The sequence below is a fragment of the Marmota marmota genome, unplaced genomic scaffold, assembly GCF_001458135.2.
Source record: "Marmota marmota marmota unplaced genomic scaffold, marMar, whole genome shotgun sequence".
Taxonomy (NCBI): Eukaryota; Metazoa; Chordata; class Mammalia; order Rodentia; family Sciuridae; genus Marmota; species Marmota marmota.
In genome coordinates, this window is record NW_025999949.1 from 17,075,902 (window position 1) to 17,096,413 (window position 20,512).

The window sequence follows — 20,512 nt, forward strand, 5'->3', positions numbered from 1 at the left end:
GAGAAACTCTGCTGAGTACTTCATTTAGGGTACTTCTTTTAAGCCCAACATCAATCCCACATGGGAAACGAAATTATGCCCATTCATAGACAAGAAAAGTGGGGCTCAGGGAAAGAAAAACTAAATAATGCCATCTAAGTATTTTAAAATTACTGACAAGAAAATTTCTAGAATGCTTGCCATAAAAGCTACAACACGTCCTTACAGAGGCCACAAACCTGCCAACCAGCAGGTATTTCATACAACTGACTCTGAGCAGGCTCATTGTAAGGGCCCAATGGGGATTTACTCTGAGTGCTCTGTTCAGAGTTCAACACACTTTACTTACATCAGATAAGGTACTGTTCCCATTTTTCCTGGAAATGGGGTATGAGTCCAGTTTCTGTTTACTTAAGCTTCTGCCACAATGAACTTTTACTTTGTCAGAATATGAGAACATAACGGCTAAATGAAAGTAGCCATAATAGGAAGAAAAGCTGTCTTGTGCCAGTATCATGGAGAAGTCCAAATTGTCCCTGTGGAGCTTAAATCAGCTTAACTTGATAGAATCAGGATAAACACACCGGGGAAGAGATGGATAGAAAAGACAGGCATAGAATGAGGCCAAAAATCAGGATACTGGAACAGTCAAGTGGGTGAACTGTGCACAAAGGTATTGGACAACCTCACCTTGATTGTTTTAGTGGGAACCAGTCAGAAGTTCTGCATCACTCAACTGATAATAGTCCCTTCTGGTATGTTTAATATGAAGATTTGAACTGGCTGTCTGCACTATATTCATGGATAAACAAAAATTTAAAAAGAAAAAAATGGTCTCTATACTTTTAAACAATGGGGCCTATTTTATTTAGGGGAAAGTCTCATTGAATTTTGGACTTCAATTGAGATAAGAATAAATTAAATCAATGTCAGAACAGAGTTACAAACACACACAATGATGGTTCCTAGATTAAAAATCTAATCCTATTTGAGATCGTTTCCATATGGAAACTTTTCTGAGGGTTAATAAGTTCCTTGTAAAAGCGGAAAGTGGGAGAAGAGATAAGATTTGATAATATCATTATGACCCATCAATGTAGGGAAAGAAGTGAAATACTTGAGCAACCAGGAGTCAAGAGAAGTGGAAGATTTTCTTCAATGCTGTGTATGCTTTGCTATTTGAGAAGCTCCTTTCACTTGTCTATCTTCCAGATGCTACACAAACTCTGTCTATGAAGGTGAAGAAATAGGTTCAAGGTCTCAGTGGACCAGTAGCAGCGTGGTCAGAATTCTGTTCCTAAGCTTTTCTCAAAAGATATTTCCTCCTTTGCATATCAGCAGTCATAAGCACCCATCATGCCATGCACATTTGATCAATCCATTTATTCATTCACTCATATGAACTACACCCTAAGAATATAAGAAAAATGAGCAATGACTCTGCCTCATAGAGGTTACCTGCTGCCCACAGGGAAAGACCAGCAGTAAGGGAGAAAGGGTCAGGGGCGAACGCCTGTAATCCTAGCAGCTTGGGAGGCTGAGGTCCTAAGCAACTCATCGAGATCGTGTCTCTAAATAAAATACAAAAAAGGACTGGGATGTGGCTAGTGGTTAAGTGCTCCTGGGTTCAATACTGGTACAAAAAAAGAAAAAAAAAAAAAGAGTGGGGGGAACTTAGTGTAAAGAGGTCTATGCAAACGACCACAAGCAAGTCTTTTTGTCTGCCTACCCCTGATTTAAAAAAAAAAAAAAAACTCTTTATATGAACTACTCCCTCAACTGGTAGCACATTTGGCAGGTAACTTGGTTCACATCAGGGGTCTGGGGCCTGTTTTGGTACAGCCTGCAAGCTAAGAATGCTTTCTTCATTTTTCAATGGGTTGAGGTAGGGGCAAGGGAGAAAAATATATGAAATTCAAATTTCAGTGTCATAAATAGCTCTATTGGAACAGAGCCATGCACATTCACTTATGTGATATTTATGGCTATTTTCAAGCTATCATGGCAGATTTGAGTAGTTGTGACAGAGATCATATGGCTTACAAAACAAAAAATATTTACTATTTGGTTTATTAAAGAAAAAAGTTGGCTGACCCTTGGTTTTGATGGTTGAGATCTTATCTAACATAAGAGTAAATTAAATCATGTCAGAAATTATTAGGATCAGAACACATCAAATATGGCTCTAAGCAGCTTCCCATGGAACTTGGGTTGTGATTACCCTAGGACAGCAACCCAGCACATAGTAGATATAAAGAATCCTTTTTTTTTTTTCCCCTAATGCACACCACCATATTCTGCCTTGATTAAATAACATGCATGTTGGTGGTACAGATGATAAATTATAAAATGCTTAAATGTTAATTAAGTACAAAATTAGTGTCATATTACTTTTGGAGGGGGTGGGTACCAGGGATTGAACTCGGGGACTCCACCACTGAGCCACATCCCCAGCCTTATTTTGTATTTTATTTAGAGACAGGGTCTTATTAAGTTGCTTAGCACCTTGCTTTTGCTGAGGCTGGCTTTGAACTCGAGATTCCCCTACCGTGCCCGGCATCATATTACTTTTAAGATACAATTGGTTCACTTGCTGAGCGCTTAGGAGTGGAGATAGAAAGAGCAGGATACCAATTTCCTGAAGGAACCTACAATTTAGAAGGAAAACAAAATCAACTTCAAATACAGCCTTGATGTTCCTCCCCTCCTTTCAGTTCCGCATTGGCTTAAGAGAGGCCAGCCAGGAAGAAAGAGAAGACAGATCTATGCACAGTGAAGAAATTCATCAATGTTATAGTAACATAAAGGTTATTCATCCACTGACATACTACAAGCCATATTTACCAAGTGACTGAATAATACAGTTAGAAACCAAATACTTAATAGCTTTTAATATTGGCAAGGATGTGAGTGTGTTAATTATCTTCACTAATTTGCTTTTCTTCATTTTGCCCATTTTTCCCACTGTGCCCCAAATAACAATTTCCTCGTTTGTTTCTGGAGGCTTCCAGGGATTTGTAGATTATCTTACTTTGAGCTCCAGCCCAGCTGGCTCCTCAGTTACCACTTAGCCAAATATGCCCCCCCCCCCCCCAAAGTTTACACACCCCCCCACTATGCATGCTGCCCAAATCTCTCCTCAAAAAGCCATGGGGGGTAGTGTGCTGGGTTGCCTTGACATTTAGGAAAGCTGGTCTTTGGTACTGACTGGGAATATGCCCTCAGGCTGGGGCCCCAAGTTATGGGAAAGGGTCATTCTGCTCCCATGACTGTGAATGGTCTTCCCCAGTCTGGGAACCCCATGAAAGCATACAGCCTCACCAATGCCCTGAGTGCTCTCAGCTGCCTGCTCTCCCCACCCTGCCTATAATGAGGTGATCGATTTGGCCACACTCCTGGTGACAGTGCCACCTTGAAAGCCTCCAGTACTTATGGCTCCATGTGCCAAATGACCAGCCCCAAACCATCAAAACTGAATGATGCCTTTGCTCCAGTTCTGATCACAGTGTGCTATGAGTCATTCCTGCAACTGTTTAATCACCTTTCCTGTTTTTAACATTCATTATAAAACCAATAGAATATAATGCTTTCAGTATCCTAATAGTACCTTTCATATACTGAACGTTTATCAGGGGCTGGCACTGCCTTGGGGACTTTATACACATTAACTCATTTGATGGTCACAATTCTCCTATTAAGTGCTATTATTATCCTCATTTACAACTGAGGAAACAGGTGTGGTGAGTACCTTGTCACCCAACATCATTTCCAGCCACCTTCCCCCTTTCTACAAGCTTCTACTCTTCTCTAAGGTGTTCTTCAGGGGAGAATGGCCTAGTCCAGCTCTGACTCCCAGCAGAGGATGGCTCCTGGTGGTTTAGCCATTTGTGGTGCTGTTCTTCTGCTCCCCAGTGAAGGATGTAGACAGAAATCCTGGAGGAAGTCTGCCAAGGACACCAGGAAGGTCTCCTGCTCCTAGGAAAGCCGAGGAGGGTTTCTCCAGGCACTGCCAGGCCCTGATCTGAAGGCTGTCATGCTCTCATGAACAGAATCCATTTGTGAACCAAACTGGTATGCTGAGATGACAGGGTGGAAAGGGTAAAACGCCTGGAATCTGGTGCATGTCCTAAATTGTGGCATGAGCCAGCCCTGGGCTCCCTATCACTCTGCTCCTTGTGTAGGTGAATATCCACCCTTACTAACAGACAGCAATCCAACCAGGCCTACATTTGGAGCCTTATTTTTTTACCCCCTCCCCCAATGCTCAGAGGGGTGATAATGCAAAACTCATTACAATTTAGCATGTTCTCTGCAACTGTGAATTATTTAAAACAAATGCCCAACCAAGTGCATGCTACCATCAACCTCATGAAGGAAAACAACTGTTTCTCTACTCACAACACTTCTGACACCAAAAACCAGTTCTCCAACTCTGGACACCAATGAGTGGTCCAGTGATTCAATTAAATCCTGACACTAACTATCCTTAGTGCAGACCCCTCAGGTTTGTGGCTCAGTCTCAAAGATGACCTCCAACTTCAAATGCAAATTACAAGTCTGGGCCTCCCTCACTCCCCACCTTCTGGCCAATAGGCTGCAAATAAGAAGCTCCCATGAGCCTCTGGGTGGGGTCAATTATTTGCTAGAACAGAACTCAGGGAAACAGCTTATTTACTATTACCGGTTTATAATAAACATTACCAAAGAGGGTGCAGATAGAAAGCCAAGTGAAGAGGTTCAGAAAGTCCTCAACACAGGCTGAGGTCCAAGTGCTAGTTTTCATGGATCTGAGGTACATCTACCACCCTCTCAGCACGCAGATGTATTCACCAACCCACAAGACTTCCAGATCCCACATTTTTCAAAGAATGTGAGAATATTTACACTTTAATAAAAATGTAACAGAGGGGGATTTTTATGAAGGCTTCATTAAGCAGCCTTGCTCTCCTCCCTGGAGGAAGAGGGGATGGAGATGAAGGTTCCAAGATTCTTCTAATCTAATCTCACCAGAAGTGAGCATCCCCCATCCTGATGCTGTCCAGGAGCCCACCAGGACTCCATGGTAAGAACAAAAAACACCCCTGCCACCCAGGAAATTCCAAGAGATTTGAGAGCTCTGTGCACTATGATCTTATCACTCAGGAAATTACAAGGGTTTTGAGAGCTCTGTATCAGAAACCCAGGTCAAAGACCAAATATCAGAACAAAAGATGCCCATAGCATCCCTATCACTCAGGAAATTACAAGAGTTTTAGCAGCTCTGTTTCAGGAATCCAGGGCAGACAGGAACCATATCACCCTCTAGCCCAGTATCTCCTTATAACACTGGCTCACCTGGAGTGGACCCTGGTGTGCCAGAGTTCTTGCATTACAATAAACAATACCCTCAAAGGTGGAATTTTAATGAAAGAACAAAAGCATTGGATTTAAAAAGTAAATCAAAATGATTTTAAAGTATCTGCGTTTACACATAATTTAAAGCTCTGGTATCTATTTTAAGCATGGTTATTAATAAATGATGGCCCCCCAAAAGGTCCCAAATGAGAAGTATGGATTTCAAAAAAAGAAAAAAAAAAAATGGAAGTTCCGCACTACTATTGGAGGATCCCAACTACCATCCTATGAGCAGGTATAAATGATTCAGGGAAGTATTTTAAAATAAAGAACAAAGATCCTTTTGCATTCTTGCCCTAAGATCCTCAAGTGTGAGGTGACAGGCATTCTCAGCCATGTTTCTTATCAAAGGATATAACTCCCAATGGGGGAGAGGGGAGAAAGAGGAGGCCTGGGCATGGGAGGACAACACGGGGTGGGTACCAGACACCCACCTGCTCCTTGGGGAAGGCTCTTCTGGCTAGGAACCGGAAAGTGTGGTGCAAATTCAATTCCATGTCTGACTGGGGCCATTTCTTCCCCTGTAGAAAAAGTGGCAAGTCTGAAACATGCCATTTCACTTTTCCCAGGCTATAACAACACAGGCTCATAATTTCCTCTTAAACTCGAACCATCTGACAGTTCCGGAGACGCGGTTCATGGCATGTTCTCCTTCTTTGTGTCTTAATGGCAATACCGTGTTAACAGTCACCCAGAGTTATACACATACCGAAGGGAAGAGGCTTAAAAGTGCATAGAAACCACAGAAATATTAAAAGCAGACAATCCTGTGTGTGTGTTTTAGGACTTTTCGACATCACCTCATTATTGCTGTTTTTAGAAAGGGCTAAAGCCTGGAGATAAAAGTGGAGGAACTGGTTAAATCCATTACTTTTGACAAAGTTGCAAGTGATTCAAACAGCAAAATAGTGCCACTTAATTAAATCATCTACAGAGAAGCCAGGGCCTCTAATAAACAGCCAATAACTCCTTGAATGGCAATGAGTTCCTGATGCCCCTGCCCAGAGCATAAGGGCTACTCTTCCTCAGTGGCAGGTCCTCCCCTCTGAGACAAAGCACTAAAACAGGAAAACAAGAGGCCCTTGCACAAGTCTTGCTCTGCCTTGGCCTCAGTTTCCTCACCTAGAAGATCAGGGATGCGATACAGGTCTATCCATCAAGACTCTGCTATGCACTAATAATATAGTTATGGAATGAAAAATTCAAACATTTGTTGAAATTGTAGACGGAAAAAATTCTTATTAGGTACCAAGCAATGTTTTGATCAGGAGTGGTCAGTACTGTAACATGATGCCTGCAAACTGACTCCTAATTTTATTTGAAAAAGACTGGGGACTGGACCAGGACAGGTCTGTGTGGAACAGGTACATATGTGCACAAGCTTCAGGGGAGTGGTTCATAAACATGCAAATTTCTAAAGGTTCCCTGGTATGTTTTTGAAAAAGCAAAACCCTGCCCTACTTATCCAGTGAAAATGTTTGAGACATTTGAATGGTGCATTCAGACTTTCAAAGAATGTGAGAATATTTGCACTTTAATAAAAATGTAACAGAGGGTTTGGGGTGCGGGGAGTGAAAAAAATAAAAAGATCATTCTTTTCTTTCTCTTTGCTCATTCCTCAAAGAAGATAAAAATACAGACTTCCAGCTCAAAGTTGAAAGCATATCAATGCAGTTCAGATAAGTTAAGATACTTAACTATGTTTCTGTTGGAGTGGGCTTCCTTAGAACACACATAGAACTGTCAGATAACACTAGGCCAGGAGATACTGAAGTGATATGATCTTAACCAACTACACAATCAGCTCACTGGAGAAATGGTGTTAATAAGAAGACTAAAGGTGGATAGTTAGTTTGAAAGAGAAAAGAAGGGAAGGGTCTTTAGGGCCCTTAACTAACCCAGCACCTCCTCAAGAGTTCTTGTTAGCAAGTCCTTTTTTTTTTTAATAAGTGCACTTTATTTTCAAAGGTAATGGGGACTAAGGGAGATGCCCTCAAGGTTTTTCTCAAGTATAAAGTGTTTTTGTGAGCAATATTTCAGTCTTCTAAGAAAACATCCAGATGTTGAAAGTACACAGAGAACAAGAATGGAGAAAAAGAGAGAGAAATAGAATGTATGGACTGGGCCCAGAAAATGAAATCCACAAGGACACATCATCACAGTTCACACAGGACTGTCAGCCTTCTAAAAAGACCTTGATTTCCAAAAGGAACCAAACAATTGTGTTCTCTCCCATCTGAATTAGACACAAGTTGCCCCTGTTACACAACACCAGAAACACACAGGAAATGGACAGGGAGTGATGCTGAACACCTATGGAACCCAGGTAAAACTAGGTTGTCAAAAAATACTCTCTGAATCAAATCCAGACTTATACTAATCTTTCCTTCCATTTAAATTGTCCTAACAATAATTAGATTGCTTTCAAAATTAAAATGACAATAATAATTTAAAAAATGAACTAGATTCCCAAAATGTACTATTAGAGGAACATAATTTTAAGGCTTGTGTTAGTAAATAATTTCTGAGCATTTACTATATACTCATAGGCACTGGTTTTAATCCCTGCAATTCGAACTGGATCCTCTTTTCTATGAGACTAAGGGGAAATATGTAATTTACTGAAGTTTAAGTTATTCAGGAAAAAAAAAAAATAGATGCAAGATCTTCCCCTGTCTCCCTATTTCCCTCCACAAGTCTCACATTTATCCTCCCTAGCTTCTCTATTAAACGTTTCCATTTTATTCTACATGCGAGTCCCTTTTTCTGAAGCCACTGAGACCAAGCAATGTAATGGGTATATCTCACTGATTCTGCCCTGTACTACAGAGTCCAACCGAGGCATGTTAGCTGAAGTCCCACATGTGAACTATGAGGAGGTCTGATATTCAACACTTCCTCCAATTAGCATCACTCTGCAACTGGGAGATTGCAACAGGTTATACACAGGTCAAAAGAAAAAGTAATTTAAGAATGGCTAGTGCCTAGCAAGCTGTGTTCATTAGGGAAGAACAGACAAGGGACAGGTGGCCTTGTAGCAGGCATGGAAACTCATGCCAGGCACATTGTCCTACCTTGACCAGAGGCCAGCCTGCCTTCCTGATCTTGCCTCTGCCTGTCAAACCACTCGGCTTCAGCTTCCCACAGAGTCATTTCATTCCTCTGTGCCTTAGCTGGCTAGCAGTCTTTGCCAGTTGAAGCTATAACTATGGGAGGTATACCACCCAGGGAGAGAAAAATGCAACCCCAAGGAGTTATCAAACCAACCTGAGCCCTCACCTCTATCATTAGCATCGTCTGCTTAATGCAGATACTGAATAGCACTTTCCATTCAACCTCCCTATTTCACAGGGCACCAGAGGTCATAGAGAGTAAGAGAAGGAACCATGTTAGAACCATATTGATTGCAGATCCCTGTTCATTATAAATGAACTGTAAAGTTTCTTTATAATAGAGTCATACAAACTACACCAAATCAGGTACATGAGCCTGGTGTTAGAGTCTAGAAGCCATGTTGTAAGAGGCTGGATGTCTAAATTCAAATCCCCCTTCTGTCCTAGAAGCCCAATTTTTCCACTATCTTTCTCTAAGAGACATTTAATGTCTCAAAGCTTCTATGTAACTGCACAGAATTGTAATGAATGTTAGATAGAACATTAGATTTAGCACAGTGAGTACATACAATAAATACCCCCAAAATACAAGTTACAATTTTGTTTTCAAATTGGATACACTTTGAGCTTTTCACAGTAAAACTTTACACCTAATCTAAATTCATCCCCCAACAACATGTTATTCTCACTATAACTATGCTTCAAGAATTAGAAAATTCCAAATATAATGACCTCTTCCAGGCGTTATTTGCCCCAATCAAATACAAATTATTCCTCACCACCATAATCCCATCTTACAGGAACAGAACCAACATCAGATAAAAAAGGAAATCAGAAAAATGAGAAAATCTTAGAAAACAGTTTCATTTCCTTTGCATAATATAAGTACCTTGAACTGTTCAGTGAAAACCTTTTGCCATGGGTAACAGATGAAAACACAAGGTGACAGGAGGTGTGTAAAAGTAAAATAGCTCAATTACAATTTGGTTAGGAGTGAATGAACTCCTTTGATGGTCATCCTGGGTGAGTGATAAGAACAGGGGGAGAAGGCATCAGCAAAAAATGTCAAAGCTGTAAAATTAGACATTTGGGACTGCCACTTATGAGAAGCCTGGGGCAAATTTTGTGAGTGTTAGTGCAAGAAAGGGCTAGAAGGAAGCCATTGCTTTCCAAATAATGGGAAAGAATTCCAAATTGGTGAAACATGCCTGAGTTGTACTGTACCCAGACCCTGGTGATTCCAGCAGCTACAAAGGGAACCAAAAAATATACAATACTCTGTCCAAGAGCACAGACATTTTGGGGTTGGGGTGGAGCAGGAGACAAACAGTCATTTACTTTGGTATTAAGGAGATGCTAATATTGGCCAAATTTCAGCATTTACTTTTCTAAAATATATCTTGAGTTTGAAACAGATGCTGAGCAAGAAGCATATGGAATTGGGGGTGAGGGGGTGTCCTCCCGTACAACCCTGAGGATAATTGTCTTTGACAATAATCACCGACTTGAATATGTTTTGCAATTAAGATTTATAGTGAATTTAAGTAAACCCAGGACACAGAAATGTAGATGTACTAAAAAAGAATATTAGGCAGTAAGTTGACATTTTATGAGTTTATACATGTGAATTCTCTAACAGAGCTTTTAAAATAAGCTTTTCAAACAGGATGCTATTTGCAAACATGCAACTTACATGCATGTATTTGAAAAATTCACATAACAACAAATATTTTTCACATGAGGACCAACACTTTTGCAGCAATTAAGCATATTTCTGAGAAAATTCAAGGGAAATTGCAGGTACCTACAAGATGCACATGGAATAGATTTTTTTCATGGCATCGAGCTGCTACCATCTTGAAACGTGATATTTAAACTACTCCTTTTATTGAGTTCACCTTGCACAGAGCCACAAATCAGGGAATGGGGCCTAGATTCTCAACTCTCAGTCTGAACAAGGAATTTCCCTCACTATCCTCTGTAAGTTAGTGATGCAAAATCTGTTTTATAAATAAGATCTCACATATTAATTACAAAATGATCAGAACCAGGGAGAAAAATTAACAAGGCTATCAATTTCTTCTTTCCATTGTCTCAAATTTTGTCCTCTTATGCAGTGCTACCCTCAAGGTGCCCATCTTTCAGAGTCTGTTTTTTTCCTCCTTCACTGACTGGGTAATCTGACAGAACCGCCACCTCCTGGTAGAAGAATGTACTGCATGCTACACAGTGGCTATAGTAAACCATTCTCAAAATACTCTTCTTTCTAGGAATCTATGCTATGAAAGGGAGAAACAGTTTAAGTTGCTTCTGTAAAGCAAGGGAAGTCAAATTTAACCACTGTTAGCTAGTTATTCCCAAGATTATCATGTGTGTGGCTGTTTGTCCCCCACAGAAATTGATTTTATCACATGCAACTCTGCTCACAGCCCCTTCAAAGTCAGATCCTTTTGGTGAAAGTCTTAATAATTTTGACTAAATTGTTATGCTGATTGAAGGTAATAAAAACTACAAAATATGGAATATTAAATACAAACCATTGTACATTCTCAAAGAACCTGCTTTGGGGAATCAGAACTTCTTATCACTTGTTTACTTATATACTTTAAATATTTCCCCTCCATCCTTTTAATTTACATTATCTTTGAAGATAGCCATGTAAAGCAAAGATAAGCTTCGTCTAGACAACCCTCCCAGCTGATCCTAAATCCAGAATTAGTAGAATTCCAATGAAGTGTTTATAATTCTTGTCTGTTCAGTTCTTATAAGGATTCCCTGAGGTCAACTATCACCATGGTGTTGTAGAAAACAACACATAGAGTAAATTTCAGCTTTGTCTTCCCTTTCTCCTTTGTCCAAGGTGTATGCATAGCAGGACATTTATGGGCAGTAGTAAAGAAGAGATAGGGAGTAAGAGTGGGGAGGAAGTCCATCAAATCACCAAAATATAATTCCTGTAGTGTATTTTGTCTTCTGGCTCAGTCTTCTTTTCAAATACAACCACGGGAGGCAAAAAAGCACCTTGCAGAATTTCCAACAACCTTCATTTCGCAGGAATGTGAATTTCATATAAACAGAAATCTTTGTTTCACTCATTATTATAATCCAAGTGCACATAGTAAGCATCTGACAAACATTTATTGCGTAAATGAACAAAGGAAAATGGATACTCAGCAATAATCATTTATTTTTAATACCCTTCATGTTGGGCTTAAGATATCAAGGGTATTGTTTTGTTTAAGAGTTAACTTGACCATAAAAAAAGATACAAACCAGCATATCCTCTGGAACTTGAGGATAAAAATAAAACATGGTCTAAAGCATGTGTTGTTTCTCTTGACTTAAGAACAGAACAATTTCGTATTCGATTACAGAATGTCTGCTCTCTGGGCACCCGTCAGCAGCATTAGAACATTAAAGATCAGGTGGATGATTGCTCGTCAATTAACAACCTGGAGTGGGACCAGGGCCAACTGGAGGACTCCCTCAGCCCAAAGCACTAAAATCTCCTTGTTTTTCAATGAATACATGAAAAACAAGGGGAAATTAACACCAAAGACCACTGCAAGTGATGCTGGATGGCGCTCTGAGGTCCGTGGCAACTGGTTAAATAATTTCAAGATCTGCTGAGGGATACCATGCCTTTCAGCAGACCCTAGACAATTTTTGGAACTTAAAAGATAGTTTTCTGATACAATAGAATAATATTTTTTCCCTTTTGCAATTATTTTTTATTCAAGTTAGAAATAAAGCAGAATGCGTGGTGATCAGGGAGTCTCTTGGGCTTTTCCTCTAATACCCAAAATGAACCTACTTTCTTAGATTTAGGGAGGGAAATGGGGTTTCCCTAACTAGTTAATTTTCAACCATAAATATGTGCTAACTAGTCAAACAGATAGTTGACTAGTTGATTGATCAAAGGGCAATGTCCAAATTTCCTCCTGGGGTGGGTGACATGACAAGGGTTTCTTTTTCATCAAGAGCAGGTCCAAGGCAGAAAACTCTTCATAGAAATCACCAATTTTATTTTGACATAGACCAAGGCTATGTGTGTGGCTGTTTGTCCCCAACAGAAATTGATTTTATCACATGCAACTCTGTTCACAGCCCCTTCAAAGGGACTAATAAAATCTAGTTTTCTTTTTCATTTTCAACCTAATACAATCCAGTACCTAATACAATCCAGGCATCAAGATCTGGTCTATTTCATAATTTAATTCTCTACCAAAAATAAAAATATAATGATCCAATGGGCAACACACACACACACACACACACACACACACACCCTTTGCTAGTCAGGCACTTTTAATCAACTACAGCCCCTTGACAGCATAACAACAATATCTAATATTAATTTAGCACTACTATGGGATAGACATGTCTCCTTAAGTGCTTTATATGAATAATCTCTCTTAACCTTCAAGACAAGGCCTGTTAACATAAAGACACTGAGGATCAGAAAGGGTAAGTTACATGGAGTAAGCACAGAGACTGGTTTCAACTTTAGGATTCTTTGACTTCTGAAGTCTGACTTTTAACTACTTTCATACTATGACTAATATAAGCTTTTTTTTTCATTACAGATTTATTCTTTTCTGTTTTTCATCAAATCTGAAACATACCAACTCCATAGCTATCTAAATACAAACAAATTATTCTCTACTTTAGTCAAGATAAAAACACTAAAAAGATAATTTTTTTTCTTTAAGAAAAAAAAGACTAAGGATAATATCCTTTGATAATTTTGATAATTAAATCTAGTTTTCTTTTTTCATTTTCAACCTAATACAATCCAGTATGTCCCTTAAATAAGGTATTCTGCTACTATTGGGAAACCAATTTTCTCTCAAGAGTTTACTGCAATATTATCAGGAAACTGGCTACTTAAACAGCAGGTAATCTTTTATTTCATGCATAATTACCATGAACTATATTTTGATTTGATCCTAATGGTCCTAAGTACATTTTAAACAAACCCTCAACCTGCCCAAATGAAAAACATTTTGCTTCCTCTGTTGCACTTGTGTGACAATGATAATTAACACATCTTGGGACATTGGAGCTACCTCTGATTAAATCATAACACACCATAAAGGTCTTTACAAATAATCCTTTGAAGAACCCAGCTGAGAAAATCATGAAAAGAAGAATTATGAGAAAGGAAGCTCATTATGGTTTGCGCCTGGCACTTAAAGGTGACCCCAGCAAGGTGAGCAGTTTGCATTCAGTTAACTCTCCCAGAATGCACCTGAACGCCTGAGGAAGGAGGGCTGTCTGCAGAACCACTCCCTCACACACAAACTCCACAGTTCTGTTACGTCCCCAGTCCCTGTATCATGTCTTTGTTTTGGCCAATGGTCAGGGAAATATTGTCCTTTCCTCAAACAAAAAGAAAACACCATTCGGAAGAGGAAGAGGAGATCTCATTGGACTTCCATACTTAAAATTTCAGCCTGGTCAACTTGGGACAATGTGTTTAAGATGACTATCACCAAATATGGATATGAACTGATCAAACCAAATTTTGAAAAGAAATATCAAACCTAGGAATTAAGCCTAGTTTGTTGTTTCCAATGGCCAAAAGTCAAGTGAGATGAGCACCAGCATAGTCATCCCTCTCCAATAATGAAACTACTATTATAAATAGCCACTTGCCCAACGTCATACAAGGGGCAATCAGAACAAAGTGGCAGAAATGTAAGGTAAATGAATTTAGAGATGGAAAGTACATTGTGAGGACTGTAGTTGATGATACAATACTAGATTTTATATTTTTTGCTAAATGAGTAGATTTTAGTTGCTCTTGTTCCCTCCACACACACATGAGGGTGACTATGTGAGATGACAGCTAACTTGCTTCACTACAGTAATCATCTTACTATCTACATATATATCATATAACATCCTATTGTATGCCTTAAATACACATAATAAAATTTGTCTAAACGATGCAGTAGAATCAGAGCTAGGCCTACCTCACCCCAAAGTTCACGATCTGATTAACCTCTGCCTTGTTTGTAGAAGTAACCATTTAACTACCAACTGTACTATATAAAGCTTTGTTCAATAACCTAGAGACAGATATTGATATGTGATACTGAACACAGAAGGCACTCGACAATGTTGTGTTGAGTGAAAGAACAAATAATTCTTTTCAGCTGATGTCCAAAATTATGTATTAAACAAAAATGAGTTCTATTCCATGATGGTATACAAAAGGAAGAAACTGTAAAAAGCAGACCCAGTCCAAAGGAGTTTGCCATCTTTGTTGGAAGGATAAGACTTTACAAGTAATCCACTTAGGAAACAAAAAAGGGCAGCCATATTGATTACCAAAGGCCAAGGGCAGAGTGCAGGTTGGCTACTAGAAGCCTTGTTATTTGGAATCCAAACACAGTGAAAGTGTGAACAAGCAGGGTTTGGACCCTTCTCTGTCACCATCCCGCCCCCAATCCCACACAAGAAGATTCTTTCACACGATGTTAAGAAAAATCATACGTAATAAACAAGTAAATTGTATTCAGGAATTTAATGTTTCTTAATTGATTGTGGTTTTCCAAGCAATCTCTTCTACCTTTTTCTTTACAACAGTATTAGGCAATCAGTTGTTCAGCCCTACAGATTAAAACTACCAGCCACAGTGTCAGACCCTTGGTATTATAGAGAATGAAATGTCTCACTTTAAAATATGCACATCAACCCTAAAGATGCAAATTCTCTTATATTTCCGGTCATTTTGAAACTACAGCTTCATCTTTATGGAACTGTTTCTATAGCCGGGAAAAAAAAAAAAGAAATTGCTTCCCAATACTGAAAACTCTGCATAGGTTCTGCCTGTTTGCCAGTCCCCTCCCTCGTGTTGTGACAGATCTGGGCCGGGTGGTTTTTTGTGTGTGTGTGCGAGCGTGCGTGTGTGAGATGGAAACCTTTTTAGCAAGCTTATTGAATCTTTCCACCTCCTACAGAGAACTCTGAAGAAATGCACTGCTTTTTTCAACATTCAAATGAGTGTGAATCAGAATGGTGGTTCTCACAGGACTCATCTTTCATGGTGAGTGCAGGGTCACTGACAGGATTGAAATGGATCCAAGTCGCCTTGATTAGCTGATTTTTAAAAGTCTGTAGGCAGCAAGCTATGGTGTGGAAGGAGAAATGGTTCTAGTCTCTCCCTGCCACAAATAAGCCAGGAGAATTTTAACAAGTTACTAAAATCCTCCATGCCACAGTTTTCTTTTGTATGAAATGAGGAGAAAACCAGATGCTCTTTAGGCTGAATTCCACACACTGGCAGAGATATTTGGTTAGACATTCCCACCATAAGACTATTTCTATGTTGGAAAATTATAAAGAGGTTTCATTGTATGGCTCTCAAACTTTTAGTACATAATAGAAGCTTCCAGAAAGCCTCCACCTGAGTCCTCAACTCCAGACATGATCAGGGAATCTGCATTTTTGACCAGGGGGCCCTCAAGTGACTCTAGGTTACTTGGTCCATGGATCATCCTTTGAGGAAGCATGATTTAGATGAAATTCGTGGCAATCTGGGTGCTTACATCATGAATTAGCAAATTCAGACCAAATGGAGATGAACCCACTTATCTGATTTAAATGAACTGAGAACATGCATTAGACAAGCACATGTAGTACATTATATATGCAGAGCAAGGATCCAATTTTGCTACTTACAAGCAGCATAAATAATACAGGGTATTCTCAGTTTTTCCATCTAGGAAAACGAGGGCAGGCAGGATTATCTCCCAGAACTCTCAGGAAGCCAAGGAGCCCCCAGGGGTTACCTGCATGGTTCTTGGTGACACAGAAGGTCCTCAAACTTTATGAGGGACCGCCTCGCCTGGCCCCATCCCCTGCAGAGGCACTGTACTGTGTGTAGCCAGCCTCTGAGAAGCCACCAGGTGTCTGCAGGCTTGCCTATCAGGTCCTACCTGTGCAGACTTGCTTTCCGCTCCTCAAAAAAGCAAAATGATCTTCATTTCTCCTGTATGGAAAGGGAGTGCCCTGCACCACCTGCACTCCTTTCAAACCAGACCATTTTACTCACTATGAAAACTGGAAGGAAAAGGCCCCCATTCCTCCCCTCCCCCAGCACTGCTGCATCTCCCTGCCTCCAAGCTGGAGGAACTGGGGCAAATTCCTCAAGTGAAAATTCAATGCTAAACTTTAGCTGAGCCATAACTATTGCAGGGGCTAAGTCAGAGAACAATTACTGTCTTATGTCCCCTGATCAAAATCATTCCAAGCCACTTGCTGATAGAAGCTGGTCCATAGAAACCTGAAGGAAGAGAGAGAGAGAGAGAGAGAGAGAGAGAGAGAGAGAGAGAGTTTTGAGGATAAATTAGAGGAGCAGTCTATTCATAGTCAAATAACATTATCCTTTGTGTTTTATATATTAATGAAGATTAAATCCAAAGTTTATAAACTCTTTTGTGGTTATTAATAATTCAACTGTAAGAAAGTAAAGAAGCCATTTAAATTAATATTGGTAATAAAGATAAGGAATGAATGCTCAGCATACCTCCTCTTCACCAAGAAATAAAACAACACCCATGGAAAAATTAATTGTGTGCATATAAATTACAGATGCTTAATAATCACCTGGGTGGGACTCTTTTAGCAAATGGTACCCCATTTCTTGTGGGTTTTTTCACCCAAAAAGGTCTATGCCAATGTGTTCAGAATCACCAAGAGGACCATTCATAACACATGACAACCTGACCAGCAGAAAAATGAAATGCACTTGGGCACCAGGAAAGGCTCCTGGATTTCCACAGAGCAGCTGAGAATCCATAGTGCAGCGTGTAATATTTTATAACCTCTGCCCATGTATTTTTTCAGCGCAATAAACACTATTGAAAAACATTTACATTTTCTGCTTGAAAAGCAAATGTGTGGCAAGAGGGCTGGGCACAAATGAAATTAGTAAGTAACAGACACTGGGAAGGTCCATTGCCAGAAGATGATATGAAAAACCACTCTTGATCAGATGGCAGAGGCAGATAAAGTATCAGGAGAGCAACTTCATTATTCTTCAAGTACCTTTTATTCATTCCAGGGGAAAAATGCACTGTCTCACACCACACACACACACACACACACACACACACACACACACACAAAAGCATGGCAAATACGGTCTAATGCTAATAGCTTTTCTTTAATAGTTTTGATATATCTCAACAGAAACCAACAAGAGATTCAGAAAACCAACAACAGACTGGTGTTGACCTCTCCTTAAAGTGAAAGGCAGTTTCCAGACACAAACTCCCTGCCTGGAACCAGAGTATTTCAGATTTTGAATTTTGAAATATTTGCATTTATATAATGAGAGATCTTGGGGATGAGACCCAAGTCGACACACGAAATTCATTTATGTTTTATATACACCTATGCACATAGACAGTAGGGTAACTTTGTAAAATACAATAATCTGTGCATGAAACTCTCACAGAGTGGAAATTAACACTTGTGACATTGTGTCCAGGATCCACATGTTTCAGATATTAGAACATTTAGATTTGGAATTTTCAGATAAGGGATGCTAATATGTGGAGGTTCTAGAATCATTGTAAAATATTTGATATTGTGAGAAATTAAGTGCTAATGCTTCTTGCCTGGAAGTGTAAAGTCTCCTCCCTAGATACCCGCTGCTGTCTTCCACATGGGCCACCTCATGAAACAAGGAACTGGTGGCAACATGTGATACAAGATAATGATGGTATAAACTGCAACAAGTCCCTCACCTTCTAATGCACCTGCTAGTGGAAATCCTCCTGGCTAGGAGGTGGGGGCCGCTAGGTAACCCTCAGTTTGGCTGTAACCAATTCTCCCCAGGAATATGTAATGTATGTGAACAAAGAGATGAAAACTCTGACAGCCTTCAGGATCTCCATCCCCAAAGGTGTTGACAGCAGTTTGCGAATTAATGGTAATTACTCTGATTGATAATGGGGACTTTACAACTTAAAAGTCAGGGGAGGGGAGGGGAGAGGTGGGGAGGGGGGAGGGTGGAGGATGGGAAAGGCAGTGGAGCACAACAGACACTAGGATGGCAATTTGTAAATCAATGGATGTGTAACTGATGTGATTCTGCAATCTGTGTATGGGGTGAAGGTGGGAGTTCATAACCCACTTGAATCAAAGTGTCAAATATGATATGTCAAGAAATTTGTAACGTTTTGAACAACCCACAATAAAAAATTTAAAAAAAAAAAAAGTCATTACAAAAGACTTCACAACGTAAAATACATCTAGAAGAAAGATACTAGCAAAGACTGGCTTTAGAAATCCAAAGTACTTGGTTATGTGTTTATAATCAAGACACGTCAAAGAAAACTCACATGACCTTTGGTAAAATGGAAACAAATATGTGACTCCACAGGATTATAAGTTTGGGGAGTGGTGTAGACTAGCCCCAACTGCTTAGTTCCTCAATCAGTAAAGTGTTTGTGCAGGTGAAAAGTATATCATTCTTTCCATCCTCTCTCTCATCCCACGGGGTCATACAAACCATTCCTATCTTCAAAAACAACTAGGGTTGACTAATTTAATGGGAAACTAGATAAGATCTGTACAGACAGTAAGGCTTTGGGTTTGTTTATTTACATGCATAGGAGTGGATGAACTAAGAAGAGGTCAACTTAGGATATACAGTTGGAGGAAAACATGTAGCTGACTGTTGTCAGAACTGGGCCAACTCCTGTGATGCTCCAGTCCCATCACAGGCCTTCCCTAGCCTCTGCTCCCACCCCCACCCCTGGCCTCCCATCATACCCTTCCCCACCTGCTCCATGTCTTCCTCTAAATCCTATTTTCTCTAATCAGGCAGACAGCACAAACTACAAACTCCTTGATTCTGTTTTTCCGTCCTGTCTCTTTGGTGACTCTTTTCCATAGTCTACAACTTCAACCAAATCTAGGGCTACTTTAGTATTTCAAGAATAGAGTTCTTCCTCAAAAGCAATGGGGCTTGGTATAAAGCACATCTCCTCTCTCCCCACCTTCCCTTTGCCCTACCCCCTGCCACATAAAATGATCCAATTTTGACAGAAAATCTCTAAAATAGAAACTTGGTTGAAAGGCGAGTCTTTGGGAAACTGAACCTCAACGTTAGGAGGTTACAGACTTATTCCGATGATAAGTGCTTTTTTGTGCACAACTGGCCTTTTGCGATTGATTTCAGAGTTCTGGGGCACGTACACGCTTTTGAATGTTCTCAATAGTGCTAAGTCTTAAACCTTCTGAAGACAGGTTGCATTTCTTTGGAATGGGCCAAAAGTGTTTAGAGACAAATCTGGTGAGTCTCCAGCTGGGGAATACCATTTGGGTCAAAGCTATAAAGTATCAAGAGTGATTTTCTGGTGTGGTTGGAAAATTAGCTCTGAAAGTCATTCCCCAAAAGTCATTCCAGAAATGTATATAGCAATAACACCATCAATGGAATAAAAAAATGTTTTATCCCCTAACTCCTGCTCTGTCTCCCCAGAAATCTACATTTTCCTCTTCTTTCAAATTGTATTCCTTCGGGAAGTATGCTCTTGAGTCCATGCTTTCATGTCCCCTGACTCAACCCTGTGCTCCCCCTGATGTGCAGGGTAATATTTAAAGGACGTTGCAAGCAATGGTTTTCTTTCCTGCCCCCCACACCAAACTGCCTGCTTCCTGCAAATAACAGCTATGTTTTATGGTACCTGACAGAGCAACAGTGTCATACGGTGGTTCATAAATGCTTGCTGCTGAAATGAATCCATTTGAAAAATCAACCTCCTTACTCTTTTACCTCTTGTGATCAGACGAACTTGTCATCTGTATTTGAGCATCAACCCAGGAGTAATTCTTGAAGAAAGACTGACAGCAATGACCCTGAACCAATGTGTTATTATTATTATTATTTTTATTATTTTATTTTACCAATAATCTAAATGCTAGAAGAGAAAGAGAGCTAATAGAGAAAACTGTCACATGAGCTAAGAAAGAGGCCTAGGGTTTAAAAAACAAATACACATGAA

At 39.8% G+C, this 20,512-nt stretch overlaps 1 protein-coding gene and 1 long non-coding RNA gene across 2 annotated transcripts in view; both read right to left on the reverse strand.

Moving 5' to 3' along the window:
- Ext1 (exostosin glycosyltransferase 1) overlaps window positions 1-20,512 on the reverse strand; it is a 265,489-nt gene that overhangs the window by 125,932 nt on the left and 119,045 nt on the right. The window lies entirely within an intron of this gene.
- On the reverse strand, window positions 1,662-19,166 carry LOC125616528. The gene is made up of 3 exons (XR_007347169.1): window positions 19,156-19,166; window positions 14,482-14,484; window positions 1,662-12,389 (listed from the first exon to the last, which is right to left on the reverse strand). It is a non-coding gene; the product is annotated as an uncharacterized LOC125616528 (long non-coding RNA).